This window comes from Helicoverpa armigera, chromosome 12, assembly GCF_030705265.1.
Source record: "Helicoverpa armigera isolate CAAS_96S chromosome 12, ASM3070526v1, whole genome shotgun sequence".
Classification (NCBI taxonomy): domain Eukaryota; kingdom Metazoa; phylum Arthropoda; class Insecta; order Lepidoptera; family Noctuidae; genus Helicoverpa; species Helicoverpa armigera.
The window spans coordinates 5718815-5725384 of NC_087131.1; the positions used below are offsets into that span (position 1 = coordinate 5718815).

Sequence of the window (6570 nt, forward strand, 5' to 3'; positions counted from 1 at the left end):
AAATAAAATATCATATATTTTATCAGCACGTTTTATGGTTAATTACATCAAGTGGGTGCAGTTTAATTGAGCACTCGAAAATAAATACAAATAATAAGTAAACACTGATGCTACTTAACGAAACCAATATAATCAATACCTTACAAAGATTGTATCGCGTCATATTTATTTAAAAACTAGCTTTTGCCCGCGGCTTCGCTCCCGTCAACTGACTTCTCTACTTTACCCTATTTTTCATAAGAACCTTCTCCTGACAATAACAAACACAACAAAAAAAGAATTAGCCAAATTGGTCCAGGCGTTGTTGAGTTATGCGCTTACCAACACATTTTGCGATTCATTTTTATATTATAGATTTAGCACTTTTCAGGAATTCCTATCTTTGATCCTTTTCCACTTTATCACAGAGAAATTTTTGATCATACAATTTTGTATTAAAAATACCCCCGGCAAGACTATGCCTATTAACAACAAACAAAAAGTAAGCATATAAGCACACCGTTTTCAGCCACTTAAGTAACAAAGTTATGTAATAAAAGTCAATTTGTTTCAATAAAACGTTTATGATGTACATTCACATAACAAAAAGCTATAATTATTCAAATAGCAGTTTAAAATACAGTCGCTGGCTCTCAAACAAGAACACAATGAATAAAAGCTCAAACTATTACCAAAAAGTAAAACCACATGGTAGCGTGACAAAGTTCGTTTTCAAAAGTTAAATTAAATTTAAAAGGATACATAAAACCTAACGTAGGACATATTACGAGTTGGGAAACTCAATAACAACTTGTGTAAAGCCAACATTGCAACTAATTGATTTCGTAAACTTGTTTTATTTAATTGGTCTCGAGCGGCTGCCTCCCAAGTTTTTATTGACTGACACGCAATTCCAATTATTTTGATCGAATTCTAACTTTAAACGAATCAAGATTCGCTTTTTAATCAAAAATAAACATTTAATCCTGCTGTCACAGTGGCCATTATTTATAGAACTAAGCTAAGAAAACAGTTTTTTCTTTATTTTTTTGCAAAGACTACATTGGATAGCATGCTGTTATGTATATTGAGAGAAGCTGATACACATGTGGACTATATAATACGCCGGCTTATAGGGCGTCTAAAAACGAAGAGAATTTCTACACATTTCAAAAAAAGAGAGAACTTAATAACTTCCTTGTCCCATGAGTCATATGTGATAACCACCGATTGTTAACTATTGTGTCTGCATCGTGGACAGTGAAGTGGTTAATAAAATGTAGGTATAGGTATTACTTATGAAAGAAAAATGGGGTTATTTCTTGAAGCGACGGCATCGTGAAAATCAATTGATAAGTATATCAATAAACATGAAAGTTGTTTCACAACGTATTTCGTGCAATAGGTACCCAATAAGAAGTTATGTCAAACAAATCACAGGCCGTTGATTCGGCTCTCGAATCAAATTACGTTTATTTAATTGAACACTCCTAAGCTAACGACATCGGTGACTTCGTAGAAATGTACCAATTTAAAAAGTTTGTTTACTATGACATCGTATTTTTCTATCAAACTCTTCCAGTGATTAACTGGTAATACCTGTTTGTAGCCTGAAAAAAGAAAAATAGGTACATGATTCATATTTTGCAATTCTTTGAAATTAATCGTCTATGAAAACACATTGATGGTAAAGTATATCATGATACCACTAGACATATAGGTATGTACATAATTAGTAACCTTGAAGGTATATAGACAAACCTATATGCTCGATTCAAAAAGTAGTCAGCATCAAATGTCCCAAAAAATAATGACGCAAAAATATGGCGCATAAAAACAACTTCAAACCAAATAGACTTTAGTCATACATGTCCTTTAATGTGTCCTTTCTAGACTTTAGTAACTTCAAGTGCAGCTAATGAGCTGGTCATAGTGTGATGTAAAGTCCTCACACACACATAGACAAGAAATAAACAGTCCACAGCAGTAGATCGTTAACAGTCGGCCGCTAACTATGAGCACTGTGACCCATATCTGCCACATAACAGACGTGATAAGCCATGAGTTGTTGCTTCAAACTTACAACTTCATGTTTGATGCAAAATCTAACTTTCATATGTTCTGTTCGTGTGTTGAAATTAATAGTAAAAGTTAAATGTAATTTCAATTGCGAAAACAGAAAACGTTATGCGCAAATAGCAAATAGGTACCTACACAGCAACATGCCGTTGTAAATAACAATGTGTTAGGTTATTCCCAATTCTGGAAACTTATTATGTACCTTCATTTCTGAAAAACCTCTTTTTGGAATTCGCTCAACAAAATACCTATCTCATACACATCAAGCTTTACGTACAGAGTTCGAGAAATGCATCCATCATATACGCAAATGAAAAAAGTATTACCTAGTAATTAAAAAACGTGATAACGACAAAAAACACCAGAACGAATATATTCCTCAGTATGAAGTATTCAGTGCTGGGATGCCGCAGGCAACCATATGTATTTGTTTTTCTATTTCTCCGGAGCAGTTACGTGGAATCCGCGCATAGACTCGTTGAAACTTTTCTAATGTGAGAAAAACATACAATAAATATTGCTGTGATTGTGATTAAAGGGACAATCACTAGAGGTTTTAAATATTCCATAAAAATAAAGAATAACTTGTATACTAAAGTGGTCACATATTATATTTAAAACTGAGTCAATCCTATTGGTTACATTTTATCATGGGAGATAATCCTTTGCTGCTTAGTTTAGTTTTAATAAAAATGAATAATAAATTATATGGGTGATATTATAGGAGGTATGGGATTAAAAGAAATAATATACTAATTTGATATTGAAATATTTATTCTATACTTTAAATGGTACTTGGAAGCAATACGTCCGTCTAACAAGATCCCGTGACGCAGTGTGTGTAGAGTTAAATAAACAGTAGATTGTTCAGATAGAACAAAGAACAATGTTATCGAAAGTTAGGGGTATTAGTTTTTGCTTTATATAATCCAACACGCCCCCTCAAAAATTAATCCCTAACTTTTAGTCATTCGTTAGTTTACTATACAGTATCTAGTCTACAATTCAACATTACAAAGTGAATACCAACTTATAAATACGACGTAACATATTATACTTCCAAGTAAGGTCTGGGACAACTGTACAATAATGGTCCAACATTTGCTGCACAGGATCAGGGAAAACCCAGAAAAACCTGATCAGACCATTTCATAATGAAATTGTACTTAAATTAAAACTTATTCTATACCCAATCCTTTTCTCAGTCTTATAAAAGACACGACTGGTAAAGGTTTTGTCAACAAGTCTGCCAACTGGTTACCTGTGGAAATATAATTTAATTTTATTACATTTTTCTCAACTTGTTCTCTAGAGAAATGATATTTTATATCTATGTGTTTGGACCTTTTATGACTTGTTGGATTATTAGCTATGCTAATACATCCGTTATTATCTTCATATAAAATAATGGGCTTATTAATTTTTAAGTTTATGCTTTCTGCCAGAGACTTAAGCCATAATGCTTCTTTAACAGCTTCATATAAAGCCATATATTCGGATTCAGTAGACGAGACCGCTACTGATGTTTGTCTCTTTGTACACCATGTAATTGTATTTTGATCAAATAATTTAAACACATATCCAGTAGTGCTTTTCCTATCATTACAATCGTGGCCACCCCAATCTGAGTCGACATATCCACTTAGGATGTTATTGTAATTATTTCTTGTATATGTTAACTTCAAATCAATTGTGCCTTTGATATATCTTAAAACTCGCTTTAAGCATAACCACAATTCTTTATTGTTCTTATTTGTGTACCGACTTAAAATATTTACGCATGTACTTAAGTCCGGACGCGTACAAAGCATAATGTACATTAAACAACCGATCAGGTGACGGCATGGTGCGTCACACTTCTTATCAGCGTTAAGAGCTTCATAGTTTAATTTAAGCTCCATCGGTGTGTTTATAGGATTGCAATCACTCATATTAAATTTATTCAAAACGGTTTTAATGTAAGCACTTTGGTCTAAAGTAATTTTATCATGGTGTCTCTCTATTTTAATGCCCAAAATAATTTGATATCGTGTAAGTCGGTCATTTCGAATTTAGTCATTAAATATGCTTTGAAATTATTCATTGTTTGCAAATCTGCACATGCTATAACTAAATCATCGACGTACAAGATTACGTAAATATTTTTAGAAATGTCTCCTTTACCTTTCATATATATACACCTATCTACTGGGGAGTTCTGAAAACCTATTTCTTTGAGACATTGTTCAAATGTTTCGTACCAACATCTAGCTGATTGTTTTAAGCCATAAAGAGCTTTGTTTAATTTGCATACGTAATTATCTTTACATTTTACACCTTCAGGAACTTTCATGTAGATTTCTTCCTTTAGTGTACCATTTAGAAATGCTGTTTTTACATCCATATGATGAATCAGTAAATTATATTGATTTGCGTAGCTAATTAAGAATCTAAAGCTTGCTATTCTAGCAACTGGTGCAAATGTTTCATTATAATCACTAAGATATTCTTGACTGAAACCTCTAGCGACAAGACGTGCCTTATATCTTGAAGGTTGACCTGAAACGTCATTTTAATAGTGAATATCCATTTACAGTCTACAATATTTTTATTTAATGGTTTTGGTACTAATGTCCATGTATTATTTTTCTTAAGAGAATTGAGTTCTTCTCTGACTGCTTTTTCCCACTGATTCCTATCGTTCAGAGATTTAATTTCATTTAATGATTTTGGTATATTACTTGTGATGGATAACGCACTATAAACATCATAGTCATTTTCATTATATGATTTACGCGAACATGTTTTCAGTCTTTCACTTCTTCGTAAATTTAAAAATTCATCAGGTTTATCCTGATTTTTGTGTTTCAAACTACTCTCAGATTCATTTTCAGGTTCATTCGGTATTTCATGACTACCGATTTTTCGAATTTTACTTGTACTGCATTCATCAGATTGAGAGCTATCTGATTTAGGGCCAGAACTATGAGACTTATAAGACACTGATTTTGTTACGGAGTCATTATCAGTTTCGTCTTGGGAATATGTATTATTACTCCGTTCAGGTCGTAATGAAGGCCTAGATTCGATAAAATTAGTCTCATCAATTACAACGTCCCTTACAGTTTCATATTTTTCGAATTCTGTATTCCAAACTTTATAACCATTGGGTTCATAACCTACCAGTATTCCTTTCCACGACCTATTGTCAAATTTGTTTTACTGGTTTTATTATGAACATATACAGTTGAACCGAAAACTCTGAGATTTTTAACGCTTGGTTTCCTATCATGCCACATCTCGTATGGTGTCTTTGATTGACTTAAAGCTTTCGTAGGCGTAATATTTATTAAATAAACTGCAGTTAAAACTGCATTTCCCCAAAACGTTTTGATGCTTTAGTGCCATTTAACATAGCACGAGCTTTTTCTGTTATTGTGCGAACCATACGTTCTGCAACACCATTTAACTGTGGGGTCCTAGGAACTGTTAAATGATAGCTTATGCCTCTTTCTCTACAGTAGTTTTTCATTTCGGTGGATAAGTATTCACCACCGTTATCACTATAAAGATTTACTACTTTGAAATTGAATTTAGCCTCACTTTTAGCGACATAGTCTTTAAAAGCTGTAAACACTTCTGATTTGTAAGTTAACATATACACCACACAATAATGTGTGTATTCATCAACAAATAAAACAAAATAATTTCTGTTATCTATTGTTGGAGGTGTTATAGGACCACAAACATCTGAATGCACAATAAACAGAGGGCGTTTAATGTAACTTTTGTCTTTAACTTTATTAAAAGGCAGGCGAGTCTGCTTCCCATTTATGCATGCTTCACACAACTTATCATTTGGAGTTACGGTATTTATTTCATCTAAGTCATCAATCATATTATGACATTTTAACTGCAGGAATTTAGTTTTACTTATATGTCCTAGGCGTTGATGCCATAATTCATATTTATTTTCATTAACATAACATGCTTGGGAAGCGGATTCCCTTTTATTACTGGTATTTTAAACTCTAGAACTATAAGATTATTCAATGTCTTACCTTTCATGATGATTTTACCTTCCTTTGTAATTTGTGTGCCTTTGTCATCAAATATTATGGTGAATCCTGCTTGCTGCATCTTTGATACCGATATTAAATTATATGGTACTTCGGCACAGAACAATACATTTGTAAGTATTCCTTGCACTCCTGTTTGACTGATAAGATTTATGTTTCCCCTTTTAGTTGCTGAAATAAATGTATTGTTTTAGCTACTGAAATTTTAAAGGAGGATTTAAACATTCAAACGATGTGAAGAGATCATCTCTATTTGTGATGTGATCAGACGCTCCTGAATCTAATAGGAATTTAATTGTCGAGTGGTCTTTTTCATAATGGTATGCGCTTGTCATGAACGCAAATCCTGAAAAAGAAGAATTCGAGGTCGTTCCCTCTTGCAGGGCAATAGTTTGGACTTGTCTTGTCCTTTCTGGGGCATTGTTTTGTATATTTGTCTGTCTTTTGAAATAGA

The 6570-nt window shown here is 32.9% G+C and overlaps 1 long non-coding RNA gene across 1 annotated transcript; it reads right to left on the bottom strand.

Annotated features, from left to right (window-relative positions):
• Window positions 1-2808: 2808 nt before the first annotated feature.
• Window positions 2809-6316, bottom strand: LOC135117662 (uncharacterized). Its single transcript, XR_010277032.1, has 2 exons — window positions 6099-6316; window positions 2809-3319 (listed from the first exon to the last, which is right to left on the bottom strand). It is a non-coding gene; the product is annotated as an uncharacterized LOC135117662 (long non-coding RNA).
• Between the last annotated feature and the right edge of the window lie 254 nt (window positions 6317-6570).